A 26,242-nucleotide genomic window follows, 5' to 3' on the forward strand; every position below is an offset into this window, starting at 1 on the left:
TTGTACTCATTTTATTTTAATTTTCAAACGTGGAATAATTTAAGGGATATCGAGGGCCAAATATTATGTGCATTTGGAATACCGAATGGGTTTAAAATTCAAATCATTGTGGGTAGACAATATTAAAGTTACAAAAATAAGTCACAATATTAATTATATATTATATATTATTTTTATTAAAACTATTTAGGACCTAATTTTATTGCCTCCATTTTAGGTAATACAATTATTTAAAATAAATATTATTTAAATTAAATGAACGAAAATAATAAAACTTTTACTTTTACTATAACCAAGGTAATTTTAAATTGTATCTTTTATTTTCACTTATTAATAGTTTCACAACAGGTCTAACAATAAAGTATATACATGTTTGTGTGTATTTATATATATAATTCAATATTTATACTAATCAAATTATTAAATGTATGCATATTTTTTTTTTATATAATATAGCATTTATATATTACTTAAAGTAACCGTTTAACAAAAAATATAAATTTGGTGTTATAATATTTATAATAAAAGATACAAATTAAATTAAGTAGTCGCTATTGTGGATATTTTATACTATAATATAGAGTCGACGGTAGGTGACTGAGAGAAGAATTATAATATCCACAAAAAATATCCAAAGAAATAGGGACAGAAAAAAATTTGATAATGATGTGAAAAATGTCCCATTTGATTTCACTATAATATGGTTTAAACAATATATATTAGCTATACATTTTCGTTGAAAAAAAAACTAAAACTGGATTTATAAAATAAAAACATTTATAGGTACACCTGCAGATAATCTGGCATTCTGACCTAATATAGTAAATTAATAATATATGATAAGAATTATTGGAAATGTGGTTATAAAAACATGAGCCGACCAATACGCCTATACCCATATTTAGAAGTATTTTCACGAAATCATTACATTTTTGATGCACTACACTAACGACAAAAATATAGGTTTGAAAATTATTAAACTTTTTTGAAAATAAACGTTTACATAATTTGCTTATACCAGAACTAAATTCTTGAAAATCCATTTTTTTCATAAATTTTGATTTATAATGACTAAAAAAAAATAATAAATCATATGTAAAAAGTAAAATTATATTCGATAATGAGTGTTTGCTCTAAAAATAATTACCTTGTAGTATCATGAAAGGGTTAAAACTTAAAAGAAGATTTAAAATATAGTGGATATACCTAGTTAAATACATTCAAATCGTATTTCATATAATCAAAACAAGGATGATAACATCATATTGCATGGAGCAATAGTTTTATAACATATTACATTATACATTATGATTATAGTGGTTATACTATTGATCATAAATAGTACCATTTATAATCAAATACTTATTATCTTTAATTCACAGGTTTTATAGAACAAAATACTGGGTCACTGGTCACCCATCCGGGAACTATTAGTAGCGGGCGTTACTTACTCGCAGTCACACGTGACTGGTAGCAGCCAACGCGCCGTTCCAAGCCACCCATATTGTTTTGTTTTTTAACTAAGCAAATACAAAAACATAAATAATTTTCTTATACAAATTAAACCTAACATATTATTTTTATTTAAGGTTAACAGCGTTTTGGTATCAAATACGTCGTGCATTGTATTTAAAGTTTATACATTTTAAATATACGCATTTATAAAATTGTTATACATATTACATTTACAATAATTATATTATTATATAGGTAATGTATATTATGCATTTGAGAATTTCAATTTATTATGCAAACAATTGAAAAGAAAGATCTGAAATGTATAACTATTGTGATAGTTAATACAAAACCACAAACTATTAAGTAATAAAAAGTAATATTAAAACAAAAAAAATGTAAGTTGAAAAGCTAATAAGTAATAACTGCAACATGCTAAAAAGCCTACCAAATTCTTTTTTATTTAATGTGTTCACTGTTGTTTAAAAAAGTTTTTATATCTTGAAATGTTCTAAGATTAAAATAACTATACATGATTTTTGTTAGCCAATAGGTATTATTAAGTGGTATGCGTACTTGTTTTTTTTATTTTTATGTTACCATATTTAGTGTCAATATGTTTATATCGTCGATTACATTTAATAATTAATAATTATGAACGGGTATTATATTATGGAAACCATGAATCCTATTATTATTATCAAAACAATATTCTAAACCTTCTGGACAATTTCTGATGATTTTGTGTCAAATTTTTTAATTCTTTGTATCCTATAATAGTTAAAATGTTTACTAGTTAAATATGAAAGATTATAAATAATAATAAAAAAAAATTTACTTAAACTTTTATAACCTTATCTAACTTTTAGCTGAATTTACTAAAATATTTATATAAATTTGTAACATAACGTTTTTTTTTAATGTCCTTCCTTAAATAAATACATCGTTTGTGTGAACAAAATTAAATAATAATGGTTTTTATTTCTTTTTTTTAAACGTTTTACGGTACCTACTAAGAATATGTCGTTTGTTATTTATACCCACCGGTTTTAATTTTATATCTCGGTTTAATTATCTAAAATATATTTTTAAAAAAACACACAATAACAATATTTTTACATATTAGATATACATTTTGAAAGCGGTAACTTGAGTCCCGAAAAAAAAAGTTGTAGGTAAGTTGGGTCCCGGCTATAAGCCCACTTACCTACCTGTTCGGCCCGAGAGCATAATTATTATTATAGCAGTACACTGCCCGGACACCAATTAATTCTACGCACCGAAAGATAAACAAAAATTACAAACAAAATATAATAATGATTGTGATAATGTGTGTGTGTGTGTGTGTGTGTGTGTGTGTGTGTGTAGCACGATTTAAGATAGTACTATAATACTACTAATAGTAGTATACTACTATCTTAAATCGCGATTCAAACCGTAGGCCGTGTGATAACATTTTTCTAATGGGTCGTTGGCCAACCATACTATCTTAAATCGTGGTGTGTAGCCATCTATTTTTACCGTGGATTTCGAGCTACGGAATGTTTTGTAGATGATTTAATGACCATACAACCAATTAATGACAAACAAACACAGTGATTTTGCGATTATATACTCGATGTCGATACTATTATATCTCACCTGATGCTACATTTCACCCAAATATTTGGTCTGAATTTGCAGCTACCACCGTGCGTACAACAAATCATATTATTGTCCATTAAATCAATGCTTTTACAGCATTCATCCTAATATTTTAATTTTGTTGACGAACTGTTAGAAGTACAGTCAGAAACGCATATAAAATGTCGATGCACAACACAAAAAAAGAAAAGTACGCTCGATAAAAAACAACACTTAAGAGAACAAATGACAAAATATTAATATAAAAATAAAATTAATACAAATTATTAATAAATTAATACGATACGCCGATTTGAGTTTACCTAGGTAGTACCTTTTTTCCGGGACCCAAAGTACCAGGATAAGGTCATTTGGGATCCGATTTACCGATCCCGGCCTAGACAATTTCAAGGATATTTTATAAATTATTAATTCATTAATGATATGATATTAATTTGACATTCTGACACTCAGCAAATCCATAAACAATAATTTAAGTCCTGTAGTTCTAATATATATATATATAATGTAAACGTCATTGCAAAGTAAATAACAGAAACACGTATGCATGTGATATTAATATCCACGCACTATGTGTGTAAACTGTATGTAGAATACCATTATTTTTAATCAGGGAGGCCCTAAACGTACTTATAATTAAATTGCTGAAACATATTACAAACCATGATGAGATTGGTTTACACTAGGACGAGATAAATAATAGCCAGCGAACTTAATGTGAGCTTCGTTACTGCTATAATGAAATCGTATCAACGGTAAAACGAACACTGTCACAGAATGCGAACAATTTTAAATAACAGTATGAAATGTTTGTTATCATACGTACACTATTATGTCTCAAGCGATACATTATAAAATTGTTTGTATGTACCCACAGATACCATGTCAGCTTTCTAATTTCCATACATAATATATAACGTACAGAGTGTTTCCGGGTGTTCCACGCAAACTTTTTGAATGATACAATGGTAGTGAGTGGAATCGAAAACCTATTCTGCGTTTTGCGGATACGAATTAATGATAATGCGACTTCGTCGTGTAATTGTAAATACACATAATAAATACATTATGAAGAATTTTCGTCCTCCGGTATACCAATATTATTTTGATGCGTCAAATGATATTTGAAATTTTCCGACTACGGACATGACTCTCCGAGGTCCTTATTAAGACAGTCTATGTTTCATTAAAATCATAACTTATGGACTCGACAGTTAATTATTTAAAGTTTAAAGCTACCGCAATGTACATAAGTACCTACCCTAAAAAATCTTGCATTTGAAAAAAACAAAATAAGTTTCGATTTCACTCGCACCAACAAGAGTTTACTCTCGTCGTTTTTAATGAAAAACCGGAAACACATCTTACAATAATATTATGAAAATATAGTGTGCAACGGTATATTTTAATAATTGCGGGTTGGATTTAAGTAATACAATACCCACATCAATATCAAAATAATATGACTTACTTTAATAAATATTATAATGTACCTACTCGTGGTCCACGCACCCCAAGTCCCCAATACAAACTAGTATATCGAAACTGTGGTAAAGCTTTAATATTATATTATATTTTTTCGTTATTATCGTAATAAAAATAATTGTAATTGGAATGTTACCTCGGCGGAGCGTGTGGTTATAGTAATTATACGGGGTTTAATGATAATATCCAGGTTTCGGGACTTACAGCATTTGCTTTTTCTTGCTTGACTTAAATTAAAGTCTAATGTTTTGGAAATTAATATCATGTTACTAACATGTAGAGAATAGAGATTTAAGTTCGGTAAATGTTTACCATGTACATTTACCGATTATTTATTTTACAAGTAAATATATTTTTGCAGAAAAAAATAGCATGGACATCTAAAATTAAACGTCTTAACGAGGCGAATATTCATAACATATAAATGAAATGGAATAGTCTACATAAAATGTAAAACGTTCAAGTGTTCAACACGCCCACAACTACTGATTATTGATAGTCTATAGATAATAATATTATAAACCATACAATAAATTATTACGATTTACGATCACTATTAATTATACCTTCGCTAAGTTTGATATTATCGACATCGCGGTCTATGACAGTCGTATACTAGTGCATGATAGTATGTTAATATCACAACTTTCTGTTGATGTTATAGGTATCTAATGAATCTGATTTGATTAATTTGCAATTTATTTTACAGGTACCTTTTTAATATTTACGTTAATATAAAATAATAATTTAAAATATATGAAAAAGTCAATAATACACTACCTAATATATGTAGGTACTTTTAAAGTTTTTAATTTATAATACCATCATAAATAGTGAATACCCAGTAAATAATAAAAATAAGCGTTACCGTAATTATAAGTTCATGAAAAAGAGGAAGTTATGATTAAATAACAAAAATATCAAAATATACAAAATGTACGTCAATTTTACAACTCTATTAATATGTCATATTATATGAAATTGTAATGGGCTTTTTTTTAGTTTAATTTCTACTAGACAGATGTAACAGATGGTAGCCACTGACATAAACCTGATTTTTCTATAATTTTTCCCGTTATTACTAGATACCTAGTAACTACTAACTAGTAGTAATAACCAACTCATCTTTATTTATTTTTTCTGTCCATTGCGTCAGTCGTGGATGGCCCGTGGTCATGGCAATACAAATATTCCAATTTTCTGATAATAGACAATGCCACAGGGAAAACAAACTATCACTGATTCCCGGCAAACCGATGGTTTCGAGAAATACCATCAGTGTGATCAACACGATAAAGTATGGTTAGTCGATTCTCGATCAAGCCGTTCGTCGTATTGTTTCAACGTTGTTTGCTACGGTATTTAATGTATAAGTTTATAATGGTAGATTATATTAAATTGTCCACTTGTACAGTTTTAAAAAAGTCACATATTATCAGAATTGAGGTGTGCAATTTTTCCTTGAGATGGTCAATTTTACATTGTAAAATAACATATGATTTTATGGGGAGAGTCTATTATTTATTAGTTTGGAGGGGTACAAATTTTTTGGATTAATTTTTTTTTGTTATTTTAATGTTTTAAGGTACCTACTATAAAGTTTTAAAAAATTATTCTAAGCACTTACTTTGATGATTTTAGATCCGATATTCCCCCAACTCTAAATCAATATCATTACGTTGACCGTCAAACTCATAGAGTTTTATTTAAACGTTTTTATATTTAGGATAAAAAGAAAATTTATAATTTAATATAGAAGGTATACAAATAAAAAAGCATTGGAATTCTGAGAATTGTAGATTTTTGAAATAGGTACATTTCAACGGTTTAATACATACTTATTTATCTTCGTTGTTTACAATCGCTAAAATTAAAATTTGTATACAAAACAGTTTCTAGCACGGACTAAGAAACAGAACTGGAAACAAACCTTTATCATTTGAACAAGATCTGTTACGGAAAGTTAACAAGCGATCATGGCAAAGAAATTGAATAAGTCACCGTTCGGTCATAGAACAGTGTATGAAGCTGACGAAAAAAGACAAATACTAAGAGATGGCGCCACAATGGCTCGTTGACTTTTCGTAACAGATATGGATCTTTTCATAATAGGTATACCGTGCACTATTGTTTGTTTCCAGTCCTGTTAATCTTAGTTCGTGGTTCCTAGTTCAGAGTAGAGGATATGAAATGCAACCATACAGATATTTTATAATTTTAATTATAATTATAATTTTATAATTTCTTATATGCCTTAATTTTACTATTTTTTTGTTCTTCACTTATCGACAAATAGCTTATATCAAGTAGTCGCCTAATGTTATTTTTTTCAATTAATTTTCAGTATTATTATAGACCCACAAATGTTGTCATTCGTCACTTATCACTTCACACTCGCTATTTGTCAGTAGAATGCTTTATGTATGCATTTTGTTATTTTTAGTAAGTAACGATATTTAAAGTCGTATTTATTAATCATACAACCCTAAACGCATATTTGTAGGTACACTTTTAAGTGTTAAGAGGTAACAATTCCGATTATATCCTAGCAAATCTGATAGGGAATAATATGATATTATGAAATTATTATATTTTTCAATAATAGAAATAATTTATCAATCAAGTGGAATGACTGGCATAATACATTTAAGAATTTGAATCGTAATAAAGTAGTCAGAATAACAAATATAAGCCTTACATTATTACTGTCTTTGTTTTATCAATGATTATCCTTATAAGTACAGGATTTAAGAAGCCTTATGGACTGAACAGATAACTCAAAATATATCAATATATTAAGTACACTAAAAAGATAAAAAATATTTCAAAGAGCAAGGTTTTAAATATTTAAAATACAGTATAGGTATTTTCAAGTATTACGACGAGCAAAAATATCTTAATTTGTTTAATATGATTTTATATTTATTAAAAAAAAATATGCTCCTACAATATTATAAATTGTGTTACAATATAATATTTTTATTTTTAAAATGAGCTTTTAATAGATTATGATTTAATAGCTGACAATGATATAATATTATCATTGCATACGAAACACGATTCTGAGCGAAAGACACTCAATCAGCTATCAGCCTATGATATTACTATGTATATTTGATGATAAAGTAATTTATTTACCTATTTACTTGGAACCTTGTTTTACATTTTCAATCCTTAGCTATAGATGTTGAACATTTTATAAATTTCCAACTACAAAACAATTTTTAAATGTTGTCAAAATTCGAACTTTAAATGCTTATAAAAATATGATGCCTATGTATTTTTAATATTTTTTAACTGCTATGGTAACAATATATCAATAAAAAATTCCCATTTTTCTTTAATTTTTTTTGTTTTTCTTAGAGTTTATGAAAGTTATTGGGAATTTTTTACTTTTTACTTCAAAATACCAACTAGATTTATATTCCTATCAGAAAAGTTGCTGTTGAAGAAATTCTAAGTATATTTACTGTTCTAAAAGGTAATGACAAACACAAATAAAACAAATAATTAAACCAACAATAATTTTTTACAGAAATTTATAACTTTTATGATAAACTTTAATCAAAATAAATGTAAAATGTATGCTAGGTAGCATACTATTTAGAATAATCAGTAATCACTGTGCAAAAAATTGTGATCTGACTTAAATTAAAAATCAACCACCCAATTATGTTCAATACTAGATTTTTATTTTTTTATAACAATAATTTATACACAATTTTTTATAATTATATATCCATACTGATTCTAGGCATCTGAACATTATAAAAAACATGCATGATATGTTGATGTGTATTCCTTTATTCAACAAATTGCAAAAGATAAATTAATTTTATTATATTCGTACATTTTTTTTAATCGTCTTCTATATGAATTAGATAATAATAGCCATCATAAATTTCAATTTCTATACCTAGAATGGATCGTTCAAAACTAAATTTATGATCCAAATAAAATATGTATATCATTGTTTATGAAACGTTATAAAACAATTATTATTTGAATAATAATAATAATAATAATAATTAAACAGTGTTATACATTTTGAAATACTTTACGAATGCTATTATTTTGATTACTTATTATCAAATAAATTTCTGTTAATAATAGATATTTAGTTAAATGGATAATGAAGCTGACAGTTATACAATTATGTGTATTTTACACATAACTATATTTTTAAATTAAAGTAGTTAAGTGGTACCTATAGGCTGTGGATCGGCAATTGAATACTAAATGACAAAACATAAATGAAAAGTAATTTTTTTGAGAATGTGAACGTATTGTCATAAAATAAAATTATCATCATATTTTGGGTGAATCAAACTATGCTTAGAATCATTTTTTAAATGAAGTAATAACACGTATTTAAGCTGTTTGACTTAAGAATAAATATATACGAAAAAAGGTGGATAAGTGGATGTCGCTCAGCTGTACGGTAGGTTACAAGTGGGTCACTGTAATGGATGGTGTTAAATTTGAATTCAATGATATAATATCATTGTATAAGAAAAACGATTCTGAGCGAAAACGGTCAGTCAGCCTATGATTTTACCAAGTATATTTGATGATATTATTGTGAATAAAGTAATTTATATATAACATATTTACGTGGAGCCTTGTTTTAAATTTTCAATCCTTAGCCATAAAAGTTAAACATTTTATACATTTTTAACTACAAAATAATTAATAAATTATAAATTTGATAAATGTTGTCAAAATTTGAACTTTAAATGCTTATAATTAAAAACTGTGACTAAGGATTTTTAATTTTTTTCATCTGCCTTTGAAACAATAACCTAGGAGCCTTCTATTAAATTTTCAAGCTTTTTTACTCAACAGATAAAATTTTATTGATATTTATAGAAAAAAAAACTAAAAAAATTGAAAACTGACAATGGCCGTAAACAGCTCAAAAAAAATCAAAATATTTTGTAAATTTTATGGTGTATAGAAAATGCTAATATAAACATTCAGTCAAAATTTCATGTCCCTACGTTCATTTGTTTTAGAGTTACACCAATAACCAAAATCGATTTTCTCGAAAACAGATTTTGCGTAAAAATTCCCGTTTTTCCTTAATTTTTCTTTTGTTTTTCACGTCGCTTGTGAAAACTACTGGGAAATTTTTACTTTTGACCCCCCAAAGTACCAACTAGATTCACTTTCCTATCAGAAAAGTTACTATTGAAGAAAATCCAAGCACTTTTACTGTCCTAAAAGGTGATGACAGACACAAAAATAAAAAAAAAAATAAAAAAAAAACATACATCATTGTAGAATCAATACATTCATCGCTTCGCTCAGAATCTAAAATTGTACTTTATACGAATTCTAATCACTTTTATTTAAAATATAGTTATATTAGTTTATGAAATGTTCATATCAGTATTAATTTGGAATTTTTAAAATACACCTAATATATTATGTGTTTAAACATATTTATGTTTATTACATGACCTAGATTCATTTAATTTTAATTTTAAGGATTAACCGTGGATTTATCTCGACAGTATACTATGTGTTATAAATAGAGAAGTAAGTTTGTACACAGTATAAAATTATTTTATACAGATTGTATAAAAAAAAAAAAAACGTTATATGTTTGTATTATTAGAAAATATTTCATATTTAAGAATATAATTTACTGTGTATTTTATCTACATTATTTTAAATTTAAATTATTTATAGTAACTATAGGTACATTTGGATTGGTAGAATTTGCATATTAATTTACTCTAAAATAGTTGTATTATTGTTGTTTTTAAAATGTTTTCTGAAATTATTTTGCCATTTTAAAATTGGTGATATTATACAATATTTCTATAACCTTTATTTAATTTCCGATCATTTAAGATATTGCTAGGTTCTATACTGTATTATACAAACAAAAACCCCTAATTTTAACATACCTATTATATTTTGTTTTAAATATAATATTATATAATTCCTATTTATATCCTATCCTATGTATCCTGTGGAAAATTATTTAGTTTATTTATATACATTTTAAATTACAAGCTTCTTGGTAACATTCGTACACTATTAAGGGGATTCCATACCGTGATTTTCTGTTTTTGTCTAACACATGCGTGACATAGGATTTTTGACGGATTCTTTGCCAAACATATCAATTGATCTAATGAAGTGATGAGAACTCTGAAAACAGATTTGAATTCGTCGTCAAGTCTACTTGAAATTGACTTTCCCACAATTTTGATTTTTTGATTTTAGCTTCTCCAAAAATTGAAATACAAAAATATTGAAATACTCTTTTTTAATATTATGACGTTTTCTGGGATTTGGGGGATAATATCAAAAATGTGGGAGAGTTGATTTCAAGTAGACTTGACGATGAATTCAAATCTGTTTTCAGAATTCTTATCGCTTCAATAGATCAATTGGAATGTTTGGCAAAAACCACGTCTAAAATACTATGTCGCGCGTGTGTTAGACAAAAACAGAAAATCACGGTATCGAATCCCCTTAATAGTATCGAATTATCAGTTATGGATGAACCGAAAAATGTACCTCAGTTTTTACACATTTTTTTTCGATGGTTAGTCTAAAAGGTTTAAAATCCCATCTACGAAAATTAAAACACCAAACTAAGAAAACGATTATAATATATTTTGTAACTAGCCCATATAATATATATTATGGTAAAATATTAAACAATTTATTGTATTTCTTTATTCATTACCTATCTACTTAAAAATCTATTTCGGACTTATCTTAATATGGTACGATGGTTGTTATATTATTACACTCTTATAATATCTATGTTGGTCTTACCTTTTTTAAAAAAAAAAACAAACGACAAAACACCGGAAAACGCATACGGAAATGTATCCATATAAAGTCGGTGTTTCGTCGCCGGGGATGACGATAAGCGTGTTCTCGAACTCGATCGTTCTCACCGGGCTCAGCACGTGTCACGACTGGTCGCGGGCTTTGAGAGTTCCGTCGGTTTTTCCTACGGCGCAAGGTCACATTTGTTTGTCCCCCTCCCCTACGCACAACCCCTATTCATGAAAACCCTGTGTGCCCGCGCGTGGGTACTACGACGCAGGGTAGCAAAGCGCTGTAAAATAACCATTCACGCAGCAGCCGAACAGAGTTCAAATGTTTGTACACTGGTAAAATAATTGTCATCATCACTAAAAATATTATTATATAATTTCTGCCGGTCCCTACGTCGCGATAGAAATCTGCGTGTTAATTTTAAATCCATAAACATCCTTGATGTGTGAATGAAACCTATTTGACATATTTGACGAACGAAACGTTTAGCTCTTGACTTGATTATTGTGCATATACCTAATATAATATTTTAGAACGACTTGAAAATATGATTGCCAAATAAACGAGTACGTTTTTATTTATTTTATAGATTTTAGCACAATCGGTGCGTAAACGATTTTAATCTCTAATAATATGATTTATCACTAAGTACCTATATTATAATACATTTTATAATAATTTTTAAAAAGTGAAAAAAACGTGGTAAATAATGTCATTTTAATAACTGATATTATAATGTAAGTGCTTGAGTTTATTTCATAAAATGGAAACATGTCATTAACAATGAAAAATTGTTATAAATAAATAAAATGAATAACAGGGTAGAAAAACGCTGTAAAATAACCATTCACACAGCAGCCGAACAGAGTTCAAATGTTTGTATACTGATAAAATAATTGTTATCATCATTATAAATATTATATATTTTCTGCCGGTCCCTACGTTCCAGTGTAAAGGAATAGCTTTACGTACTCAATTCATGTATTAGTTTATAAGTATTATTATACTCGGAGAGGCAGTTCTCCTTGAGTTGTTATGGTCTCCTAGACGTCTCCTCACCGAGTACCAATCTGCATGTTAATTTTAAATCTATAAACATCCTTAGTGTGAATGAAACCTATACCTACTATACATATTTGAGTATTTGACGAACAAAAGGTTTAGCTTTTAGCTTGAATGCTTGATTATTATACGTAGGTACCTAATATAATATTTTAGAACGACTTGAAATATGATAGCCAAATGAACGAGTACGTTTTTATTTATTTTATAGTTTTTAGCACAATCAGTGAGTAAACGATTTTAATCTCTAGTAATATAATTTATCATTAAGTACCTATATAATACGTTTTATAATAATTTTCATAAAGTAAAAAAAAACGTGGTAAATATAGTGTCATTTTAATAACTGATATTATAATGTAAGTACTTACCTATATTTTATAAAATGCAAAAATGTCATTAACAATGAAAACATTTTGTAAATAAATAAAATGAAAAATGTCCTTCTTTAAAATACTTATGTAAATTATTCTTTGAAGAATATTTATTTAAATATATACATATTGTTATTTACAAAACCAGAAATTATCATTTCATATTATAATGGCTTTACGACGCCTTACGATTGCCTTATTATTTCGTACGGTTATATACTATTATATTATTATAGTATTGTATTTTTGTTTATAAAATAACAAACCAACAACCCAAATTAATATTAAGGTTAGCATAACAATTTAGTATATAAACTCACCATAATATATTATAGTCTATAATAAAGCATATTTATGCATAATAAATAAACATTACTTACAGAAATTCCTTTGCAGGAAACACTGTATTTTTGTAAAGCGTATTGAATATTATTATGATATTAGTAATTTAAATACTGTTAATGATATTAAATCAAAATATATTAGATTTTATTTTATATTATAATTGATGAGTAATGACTAAGGTATTACGATGTTAGCAGGAAAACAATACAATTATCTGTACACGAGTAGGCCTGGTATTGTAGATACTTGTATTTGGAATGATAGAACTAATACCATGTGGTAAATATAAATATATACATAAAAACAGTTTTGACTTAGTCATTTTTTTTCTGTTAAAATATTGTGTATCGCATCTCAAGTATCTATATCTATTTTTGATAACATTTTTATTAGATTTTATTATTTTGTAAGCTTATTGGAAATTTCAAATATTATATTCTATATACATATATAAATTTATTGAAAATGTGATATGATGGTAAATGAGATGATGGCTTAATTGTTTTTTTGTATTTGGTATTACCAAGAACTTCAGAGCAAGTCGTTTATTTTTATAGGATTTCAATATTTTCGTGGTATTCTAAAATTCTCAATAGCTTCAAAATAAAATATAATATGATTCCTTATCGTTCATTAGATCTTGTCTTAAATCAAACGATTAGCAATGAATAATAAAAATAGCAAAGAATACGATAACATGAAATAGAAATACGATAAAATGATATTTGAAAAGTTAAAATATTAAGTTCATAGTTTTTATATAATAAAACCATTTAAATATATAGGTACAGGATGATTCACAAAGCACGCTTACCATATTTTTCTTCAACGACGCAGTTATGCAAAATCTTATTTTTAAAATTTATAAATATATTATTAAAGACTGTACTTATTCTAAAATTATCAAGATTTTTTTACAATACTTAAGATTACGGTATCCATGCGTTTGTTGTCTCCGTCTTTCAAATGTATGACATAACAAATTTTCATTCACTAGTTTTAATTATGGTGTGCTGTCAGTTTTTGATATTACAATGAATTCACCTATAGTCAAACTTTTATGTAAGAACATTATCTGTACTTGGGCGTCGGAAATTTTACTATACATATTTTAATTTTCAAGCGAGTAATGGGCAAATTTAAATTGTGATATTATCAATACATATAAAATACACATTATTATCTACGTTAAATGTTAGGTTTTATTTAAATCAAAATATGTACCAAAATATATTTTTTTCGTATATTAAAATGCTGCGACAAATCACCATTTATTTTATTATACCTGTGGCGGATCCAGGGGGTGAGCAAAGGGGGCATTTGCCTCCCCCAATCACCGTAGTTTCCCTTTGTTTTACACTGTGTTTAGCCAATTTTGTAGCAAATGTATGTACTTTTTGTACTTTTGTCCCCTCCATACCCCCCCTAAAATTAAGCCCTGGATCCGCTACTGTATTATACTTGTTGTAATAGTACCTATAGTATTACGATATTATTATAATAAACAATTTCAACATTTGATTGACTAGTTACCCATAGCTCCGCCTAACTGTTGTCCACGTACATATAACTATTTTAACAACAATTTGAGAACTACTCGTGAAAATTTTGAATTTAGTACATCAACAATTTACAAATTTCAAAAAAAAATGTTTAACTAATTCATTTGAATAAATTAATTTTGAAAGGGAAAAAAAGGTGGTGAGCATTCTTGGTGAATTCACGTATACAAATTATTTTTAATATAATAATTTTAATATCACGTTTTTATTGTCTGGTTTGTTTACAATATTGTATAGATATAAAAAAAAATGTTATTTAAAAAAAAAAAAATAATAATACCAGTTTAATTTAGTTTAAAACTGTAAATACAACAACCGAATAGGGAATAATATCTTGGTATTATAATAACTGTACATAGTATAATATATTTTATAACTTTATAAGTATTAAGTAATAGGTTTACCAATAGGTACCTACATTAAATCTGTCTATATGCTTAATGATAAGCGACTGTTGTGTAAGTTTTCTTTTTATTCCATTTGATGTCGATGTTCATTGCACATTATATTATACTTTGTGTATAATTGACAATTTAAACATGTGTTGTATTTACATAAATATTCTTTTGATGTCAACCAACGACGTCGAAAATCTATGGCGTAGAAATGTAGAAATGTATACAGTTTATACTACGATGATACATTTCGACACGATTTTAAGATAGATAATAAATTATAATAAATATATATGATATTATTATATAATATACAGGTACCTCTGATAAAAATAACTATAAAAAGTGTAGTAACTTTTGTACTTCTTTAAGTTAAATGTCTGTTCCGTACAGCAAATACCGACAATATTTCCTTTATATTATGTGTTTTCGTTAACACGAAAATCCAGCCATTATTGAATTTATTGTCCAATGTCGATTCCCTTAAATCTTACCATTATACTGTTATTATGTTACGTTCGTCCCGTTTCGTGTCAATGCGTCGCCAAAATTGAGCACAACAACGAGTATATTTTCATAGGAAGCATTACTTGACATTTTTCTTGTTATAATATTATATTGTGTTCTTATCTTAAAGTTTATTTTGTTTCATTAATGTCATTAAATTGTTATCATACTATAAATCAAATCAGTTTTAGAATTCGTTATGAAGGAATGTGGTTCAACTGCGTAGAACTTTTCATTTTAAATTAGGTATTATACGACACGTTATAATATCGTGTGCAGTATATATAGTATAATTGTATATACTAATATTATATTGTTTGTTGGGTTATATACTATATAATATTAAATATAAATATAGGTAACCGTATTAATATTATTACATTTATAATTCGTAATATTTTACATTTTACGACATCTACACTCCACCATTAATGTTTATGATCACGTGTACATAAATACTATATTCGTATTCTAAAAACTATGGTTAAGTTGGGCAATAAGTGTTTTCCTGCATAGATATATATTTTTAACGCAGAATATGTGTTGCAGAAAATCTAGAACGGTAGAAAATTATATAAAATATTTTACATGCCCACATAATGTTTGTCACATGATAATATTCAATAATATTGTAATTCATAATGAATTTATTGTATGTAAATAACGGCCACTGAAGGTCTGAAGACTATAACATTATTTATTTTTTTGATATCAACTTTACGTCAAATAATTAACGGTACATAACGATTCATTTTTTTAATTGTTTTTCGTTTATATTTAAAATGAACAATGTTTCATTTGAGTTTTTAAAGTTTTCTATTCTACGAGCGGCGTACTTCTCAAATGGTCCTTTAAGTTAGAAATTTCGCGATCACTGAAATGCTTATATTATTATCTGTGCAGATGGCTTCTTTTGTTATTTTCTTTGTGAGTTAGTTTTTCTCAATTTCAGTGGGTGTAAGATTCATACTGATGCGAGAATGTTTTTAACTAGTTCATTAGGTGCCAGAAGTTGAAAGTACTATTACAGTTATATATATATTTATAGCTGCGTATTATCACGCTCAGAGGATCAATAGTAATTCATATTATGCTAGTTTGGATCGTCTTGTCATAATCTATTTTGGCATTTTGAGTTTACACACATACACAGTAACAACATTTATATTGTATATTGCGAGCACTTGAAAATGTTAGTGTATTGTTTTGTTATTTTTATACATTTTCCACTCAACACATCAATTTCGTAGTTAATAATGTATAACGAACATAGAAAAACGCGTTGAAAATTCTTGTAGTTTCATATTGGATTAGAAATTACCTACTTTAAATTTATTAAAACGTACTTTCATGTCGTGTCAAACATCTCATTTAAAAACTGTTTTAATTGTATTCAGTATTGTCTTTATCGAATTTTTAAATAAATAAAAACCATTAATTTACTAGGTGTACAGGTCTATGTTCTTTTTTCAGTTTTTGCTATTTTCAAGTTTTTTACCAAATATAACAACAGATTAATGCCTTAATTATTATTTATTAGAGAAATAAAGGTCGGACCTCAGAATTCACTGCCATAATTTTAAACCAAATGTTTTCTCCATAAATATTTGTTCAATTTAATTACATTTTATTTGTAAACAATTTTACAACAATTTCACAGCTTTCAAATATTTTCATGTATTCGTATTTATACAATCACTGTTTTTCGGGTTTATTTAAATCAAGCATAATTCATTAAAATGTATACAATTTTAATAATTTCCTTCATACCATTTATGAAACATTTACAATAATCGAAAATAGTGCAATAGCTTTTATTTGAAATGCATAAAATAGTATCATTAATACAGCGTTGTTTATAATATTTATACGGCTATACTTATGCGTAGTACCTACCTATAGTTATATTATTTCCCGATCATACCTATTTTCATAACTTTTAATTATTAAATTAATGTAAAATAAGTTTTCAAAATAAATACTATTATGTAAAAGCGTAATCATTTCAGTTATTATTCTATTTAAGCATTTTCGTGGAAAAAAACATTAACTTTTACATGATAAGTAATTTAATAAAATAATAAATAATTAGGTAGGTACATATAATAAAATATATAAAATCTATTTATTTGTTTCAATTTTGTATGTATTTTTTTGGTCGGTGTTAAATAATAATATGATATATATATATAATTATATATAATTCAATATTAGTAGTATGCACCCAATATCCCTATGTTGATAAAATATGGATGGTTTTATATAAATAAAATATACCTATATAATAATATATAATTTTTATATTGCTTATTTTAAATCATATTTATATACGAGATAGTTTATACCTACAATAACATTGCCAATTTAGATCTGAGGAATATATTAATATCGAAGAAGAAAATTATTTTGTAACATATTATTATACTTATTACAATGTATTTTGTATGCCCAGTGGATTTTGCCGGTTTCATTCCACTAACTCGTCAGTTGTTACGTCTTGCAAGTTGAAGTTTCAACTGGTGCCACCGTACGTGTTAGACTCTCCCGCTAAAACCGTAGAATCTTATAAACTGACATTTAGTGGTTTTTATTTCATTAAGGTTGTCAGGTTGATTTTTTTTTGAAAATATTCAAATTATATATAATTCCTCTAGTAATCACTTCACCACATTATTTAGTTAAGGCATTGATTTTAAATAGAATACGTCAAAATATATATTATTCGTTAATATTCTGGCCTAATAATCTACGTTGATTAATTTTAAAAACTATTTGTTTTTTGATAGATCGGAGATTTTCAAACTTTTTTTTTTACCTACCACTCTTGTGCATTAGATAGGTTCGGTCAGGTATCACTTATTATTAAAAATAGAACTTTTCGAAATTTCAATACTTTTTTTTACAATTATGTTTAAAAATGATAATTTAGATACCTACATTTTATAGTATAATAATATTTAGTACCTACTTGCACAAAACATAAAATAAATATTAGGTCAGTTACACAAATTAGTAAAATATTAATTTATTCTGTGCGTCCTAACGGCCTTCCACGTACAGACAATATGTTGAGCCTTTCTGCGTATCACCGTACCACTGGCTTACCATATTTTGAGAACCACTCCTATAGATTGTCTACGAATGAGATTAAAATATAATCCAAGTATTGTGGTATTATTTATAAGTTCACATGGCCCACAGTAATTAATTTTAGGGAAATCGTGACGTGAATTCACGAGAAACTCGGACGGGTTATGTATTGTTCTAAGGTAAAAACATGAAAAAATGATCATTTGTTATGATCATTGCTTTTGATTATTATGTCGACTATTCATTTTCAAGAAACGGCGTGTTCGTTTGTTATAATGCCTATACAAATGGAAAAGATGAATTATTTTCGAAATTAAATCAAGGTGAGACTAACACAATAGACCTTTTGGAAATCAACTAAAGGAAAATAATAATCCTGTTAGTTAAATGGGGTGGCGTAGGTACGTCCCGAAGTGAAATGATTGAGTGTACACGATAACCTAGATATTCGGATTTATTTGAGAAGGGTAAGTGTACCTATACTGACATAATATTTTACGAAACACTTTGCTTTGGGAACGTTAATAGCGCCTCGTATAATTAATAGGAGCCAGTAATTAGTCACTTTTATGCTTAACGAGAAACATTGTTATTATAGAATAAAGTGATGCTAGTGGTTGAGTTAACAAGTGGGTAATCCGAGGAATATAGCAAAATTGGCGAATACTTCGTTTCATTGACACGTATAAACCCTTAACCCAATAACGTATTAAACGACATGGGGAGGGGTACATGTTGCTGTATGGTTTTAACAATATAAATATTATGTTTAAATAATTAAATATATAATTTTAATGACTACCTTGAGCACGGATTTCAACGACATCCAACGCGGTGCAATAACTATTATAGTATAGTATGCAAATAATATTATAATAATTATAATGACACATATTATGATGATTTCGGTTAGCAATAACAAAGCATACCACATTAACAACGTTAATTGACCAAATTTAATGGGTAATTTTCCGGTCTATTTGTATTTTCGTTCTCAAACAAAATGTGTTTGTACTTCATTTTATGTGTTGAGTTGCATATTATACAAAATACATTTATACATTCATATTATGTACGATAAGAAACATTTTGTACTATAATTTAAATAATTGAAACTTAATGTTTTGCCTTAGTTTATTGAAATTGGTATACGTCAGAATTTAGTTAAAATCTACAATAACGCCAATTTGATCATTATCAGTGCTTAAGAATCAATAGTAACTACATAATATGTCTAACATTACGTTTTAATAATAATTCATAAAAATACAAATATGATCTATAACTTTGTAGTCATAAAATCGATGTATTCACTGTTGTCGAATCAAAACTTTGTGTTTATTTTTGTGATACATTTTTCAGATATTAATGTGGCACTGAATGACGGCGCTGCAGGTACTATGGATACAAGCAGAGGTACAACACTTTAAGCAAGTTGTGTACAACTATAAACAGTCGCTAAAAGGTTGTCTATAATAATATATGCGTCGTAGTCGGTAAATAATGCATGTTGATAAATTTACATTAACCTCGAGAGACTGCAAACTGTTAATGGGAACTTCTAATGCACGGGCCATAGTGTATATTGGTTTTAATCGCCGAAACAATTGAGTTGTTCGCACAAATAGACAATACAGCCATGTGTGATGAACTTAAAAATCGTTTTAATTCGGACTTCAGCATGATAACGATATATAATACTATAATAGTACCTATAATACTATACAGTGAAACATCCATATAATTATACGAACTTCCATTTAATAAAGTTTTCTGTTTAACGAAATATTTTTGTGAACCAAACCAAATTAGAACCAAATTTATTTCATTTTAATTAATGAATTTCTCAATACTACGTTTTTGAACTACCCACGAGACTTCGTAATAATATGAAAGTTTAACTGTACCCGTTTGATCAAATTATTTTGAAACGGGTCATAAATTATAATGATTGCACATCATAATTGATTTTCATCGGTGACTATTAACTGTGGTATTGAGTTATGAAATGTCAATTTGTTACTTACATTGGTAATCAGTACCTAATAACTAATCAGCATTAGGAAATATCAAATTATATTGTTAAAACACAGTGTACTCTCGATTATCCTCGGTCTTCTGCAAAACGAACATGTACATGATCAAATTCAACTAACGCGTTATCGGGTTATCGGTTAACCCAAAAAAATAAAAATAAAAGTGGTATCATTTTTCCTTAAATACTAGACATGTAACATGAACAAATTTACATTGTTATAATTTAAAAAAAATGTAGTTATTGAATTTTCGTTTCAATTTGAATTTAGCGGATTATCCGCGGAATTCATTTATCAGTGGATATCAAGCCACACTATTTCGCGGATAAGCTAGAGTACACTGTATTACTATGATAACCCACTGAAAAAAAAAAATTATTTCTAATAACCAAATTATGGTAATCACAACAATGAAAAGCAGTTGGCTCACGGATAGCAGTAATTTCAGTTAAGAACACCAATCAATTTTGGTTGGATGTTATTAGTTGTTTTTACAATAACAATTGTGTTTATTACTAAACTTGATCTGGTGATGCTTACAGAAATAATGTAACAGAAACACATACATTCTTGTTCAACTTACAAAACACATAAAACCAAATATTAGCGGCAAAATATTTTCTGTAGGAACAACTAATTTATGTCTTATACTATTGTTGAAGGAACAATATATAACTATGCGAGCAGCAAATCATTTTGTAATGATAATAAAATGGTTATGTTGGATATACTTAATTGCTGGTTAAGGGAACAATTATTAATATGCAATAAAAATCAAATTTAATTGTTTCTTACACAAATTATATTGTAATATTATACGTACATTTTTTTAGAAATACAAACTTCGGAGGGGCTACGACCCTAGGGCCTCCCTGGAGCCGCCCCTGTTTTCACTGACTGTTGAAATATTAATATTAATCAACCTTGTATTAGGAAAATGATGGGAAAATAACAATCATTACTGGATAATTTGCACACGTGCTATATTATATTTAGATGATATATAATATTATACTTAATATATATACAAATATACAATACAATATAATTATATATTTACACTAAATTAAATTATACTATTATACTTAAAACAAATTATAAACATATGTACATTATAAAATAATAGGATAATTAAAAATGTTCTTTTTACTTGTATACAGGAAATTATAAGTTATTATTTTTACAATTTTGTTCACAATACATTACAAAGAACTCCTTATAGTTATATACTTAGTTCCATCTGCAGTGATATTTATATGATTCGGTATAGGGGAAATTATAGAATTTTGGAAAATAAAATTATAACTATCTACAAATTCATCGAATTCTACTTCGTAGGCACAGACATGTTCATTAAGGCATAAAGTAATTAACGGAATAAATTCAAAAATGATTTTATCAGAACTGTAAATATATATATTTTTAACAGAAATAAATTTGAAATTATTATCATCTTCAATAATATCTTGAGGTAGTATGCTATTGATTTTGTACCATGTACCTTTAACAGTAGCCCAAGTAACAGGAAATAATAATGTTTCTTTGGAATTAAGATTGAGTTCATTAATAATTTTTTTACTTTCATTGAACTAATTATTTTACGAGGACCTACATTAATGGTAGGACATAATCGACCCTTATAAAATGTTTCATTAAGTTGTAATCGGTGTTTAATTGCCAAAGTTAAACAAAGATTTCGTCTGTTGAATGACGACCTAGCACAAATTTTTAAAATTCTATGTTTTGCCTCATATCTCATTGCCCAAATACGGCTGTCAAACGTTATAGTCAAAAGTCTTAATTGAAATACTCAACAACCAATAATATAATAATATATACTCATAATATAATGTTTTCATATGACTATTAAATATTCTCAATTATTAAGTAATTTGTATTTTAAAAAATATATTCGTTCATTTTAATTTTGCATGAAACAATTATAGGTAGGTACTAGGTACTTCGGCTTTATCACATTTTAAATAACTCATCATAAATGTATACCTTGTAACCGTTACAATTACATATACCATACGGTCTTACAATGTAACTTATCGAAAAATACAATACTAAATATTATAATTTTTTTTAGTACCACACACGTTGCCTAATACACTTAAATATAAGAAAAACTACACATTATAAAATTTAATTTCATATGCACAATATTTATAGAGACCTAGATACTCTTTTGTATACAATTTTTATTCTTTTGAAATTTTTATTTAAAAAAAAAATTGTTTTTTAGTGATACATCAGTGACGAGTAAATAAAAAAAAGACTAATAGGCATAAATGTGATGAAAAAACCCATTGATGACACTTTCTATAAGTATGTTAGTTAATCATTATATTGTATGAGATCTCACCTCCATTTACGCATCAGGCGTTTACGAGGATTATCAAAAATCAATAAAGGGTCGTATAAATTTTGGATTAGTGGATTTGAATAAGAAGGTAGAGGATTATGGATTATGGAATCTTTAATATAAGCATTTGTTTGGCTTTTCCATATTATACAGTTTTTAATCTTAGATCCATGAGCGTAATGTTAAGTTTGATTTATAGGAAGGGCCACTTATTAATTTTTTTATAAGTAGGTAAAACTGATTAACAATTTGTATTATGGTTTTATATTCTAAAATAGTAAAATGATACAAAAGTAAAAAACTGTTACTGAATACCAGGTTTTGAAATAGAAAACATCGTAGTTAGCGGCGAAAGCCTGTTATAGACATTTTAATTGTGATCATTTAATGTGTTTATAAAAAGACATAATATTAAACTGTACAGTAATTATTAAAGTTTCAATAAAACTATTTAATTGATAAAATGTTGTAAAGAGTGAATGATACCATACAATTCGCATATTGACATGAATTAATATCCTACTATTAATAATAATATTAATTTAGAAGGTTTCACATGATATTACATTTTGGTTTGAAAATCAGAATATTTTGCAATGGCACATTCAGTTTTTAACTAGAACAAATAGGTAGCTATAGGAAATTCTGGAAATCTATAGTAATCGGTAGTCGGTATACATTATTTTTAACGTCACGTGATTCTGGAAAGAACAGCTGCCCTTGAAACACGTAGGTATTGAATGCATTTACACATTACTATGTATCGTCACACCCACCCAGTTTGCCACACAATAGCTTTCTTTGAATCATCGAGCAGAGATGGGTTCTCACCACACTTTAACGTAACGTGGATATAGTGATGGTTAACCCTAAAGTTATAACTCTGTATTTCTCTTGGTCACTATCTGCTAGCGTCCTTCGTAATCTCTCTTCCTAGACAGTTGGTAATCTTTATATTCATTTAAATCGTCCAAGTTCCCTGATTCGTGTGACGTGTTTACTAATGGGTTGGATACTGATAATTCATCCGGCTTCCTACAATGAGATGCTTGTTTTCAAATAGTTGATTTCGATTACCAATTTACAACTAAATTTTTTTTCTCTTGATTATCAACATAAATAAAATTATATCTTTAATAATACACATACGATTTATAAAAATGTATTACCTGTTATTGTATGTGAGCAAGTTTATTTTATTTTATTATTATAATTTATAGCACTGTCTAATTTTCAAATATGGTAAATGTTAATTTGTAATCAAAATAATATTTATTTCAATTCTATATTTATTAAATTGTAAAATATTCAATATTTTCCCTACATATCCTAGGAAAAATGACTTAAGATGATTAAGACTTTATGACTTGTAAAAATAACACTCTATTAGTAGTTGTCACTAGTACAGTAGTGCATCAGTAGGTTTTAAGGTGACATTTTAAGGAGCATTCAAATGTTTTAACATTTTTTTTTTGATTATAACTCTAACACTAACGTTCATTATTATACAATGCATATCCATTCCATACAATACTTATTATTACTTTTTATTATTTAAGTATTATAATGAATTGCCGGTAGGTATTCCAAATTTTGTGATCTATATTTACTAATTTTAATACTATTTTTATAATATTATTTCATATAGCTTATGAACTATATATAATATATCTGCTCGTATTTTAATTTTGGGACAATACAACGCTAGACGTCACAACTTAACCAGTCAATAAATACATGTTTTTTGTTCTTTAAACGTAAAATAACAACTTAATTAATATTATCTTATAATATTTATTTTTATTATTATCCTTAGTTTACACGTACATTTTAAGTTATTAGGAAGCATGGTTATTTATTAATTATTAATTTAAAAGCCGATGGCTTACTAAAAAAATAACTTATTCGATATCACTTAGAAGAGTTGCAAATCATTTTAACTACCTATTAAATTCAATAGAATTAACTTTATTATTTAATGAAAAATGTATCTTTATCTACCAATAATTAATATTGTTTCATCTTAAATATTTTTAAATAGAGTATTTGTGGCTTGGCGTGGCGCGTTGGCTACTACCAGTCGTGTAATGCGACTGGGAGTCATTAACGGCCACAGCTACTAGCTCCCGGATGGGTGACCACCCGGGTTCGTAGTAGTTTAAAACCTTGCCACACATACACGTGTTTACTACCTACCGTAACAATCGTTAAGACAATCGTAAAATCAACCTACTGTACCAACCTTACCCCTACCACAGTTCATAACCCCTACAACAGCTAATGGCCATAGTCGCCGGGCTTAAGTTCAATAAAAAAAAAAAAAAAAAAAAATAGAGTATTTATTACTGATCGTTGTATAGGTATAGGATGGTATAATAAATATAGTAATAATTTCATTTAACTATAATATGTAGGATGTAGGTAGTACAAATCTATAAAACATACATGTTTAATATTATATAATATGTATAACTTATGTATATGTTATTTAATTTATTTTCTCTGTAAAATAATTATAGCAAAATTACTTAAATAAAAATATAAAGATCGAATTGCATTGATATGTTTTCAACTACTTGAAGTTGCGTCCCTTATAATTCTCAAGAATTACGATGGTTCTAAATTGCTTTTATCTTCCATCTTTATATAAGGTTTTTGTTAATTAAAAAGCATTATAAATTACAAACCATAGAAATATAACCATAGAGTTCACATTGTACAATTTTATACTCAATGATGTTATTATTAAAAGGAATTGCCGATTTTTCTTCGTTTTGAATATTTAAAATATTAAATGTATTCTTGAAAAAATATTTAATTAATTCCTACTAAGATTTCAATTTTTTTTCTCCAAACTAATGGTTTTTTACAAAGTTTACAAGAAAAAAAAGATTATTAATTTAATCGGCTTAACAGAGCAATACATAATTTTTGATTTTTTCTAATGTTAATATTTAGTGACTTGAATTGTGTACATTTTTTGTTTTGTCTGACGCGTATATTATGTAATGGTTTAATTCTGTGTTTTTCAGCGTTGTATTTATTGCATGGCTTTTGCGAGTGTTGCAATATTTTAGACAAAAAAAGACAAACTTTTTACATTAAATTCATA

The 26,242-nt window shown here is 27.0% G+C and overlaps 1 protein-coding gene across 5 annotated transcripts in view; it reads right to left on the bottom strand.

Moving 5' to 3' along the window:
* The window catches only part of LOC132949494 (tachykinin-like peptides receptor 86C), a 145,355-nt gene extending 133,833 nt beyond the window's left edge, over window positions 1–11,522 (bottom strand). For all 5 annotated transcript variants that reach the window (XM_061020416.1, XM_061020415.1, XM_061020418.1 and 2 more), the window contains exon 1: window positions 11,383–11,522. The gene's annotated coding sequence lies outside the window, so the exon portion shown is untranslated. The remainder of the gene's footprint in view (window positions 1–11,382) is intronic.
* Window positions 11,523–26,242: the final 14,720 nt, after the last annotated feature.

The sequence above is a fragment of the Metopolophium dirhodum genome, chromosome 7 (assembly GCF_019925205.1).
Source record: "Metopolophium dirhodum isolate CAU chromosome 7, ASM1992520v1, whole genome shotgun sequence".
Classification (NCBI taxonomy): domain Eukaryota; kingdom Metazoa; phylum Arthropoda; class Insecta; order Hemiptera; family Aphididae; genus Metopolophium; species Metopolophium dirhodum.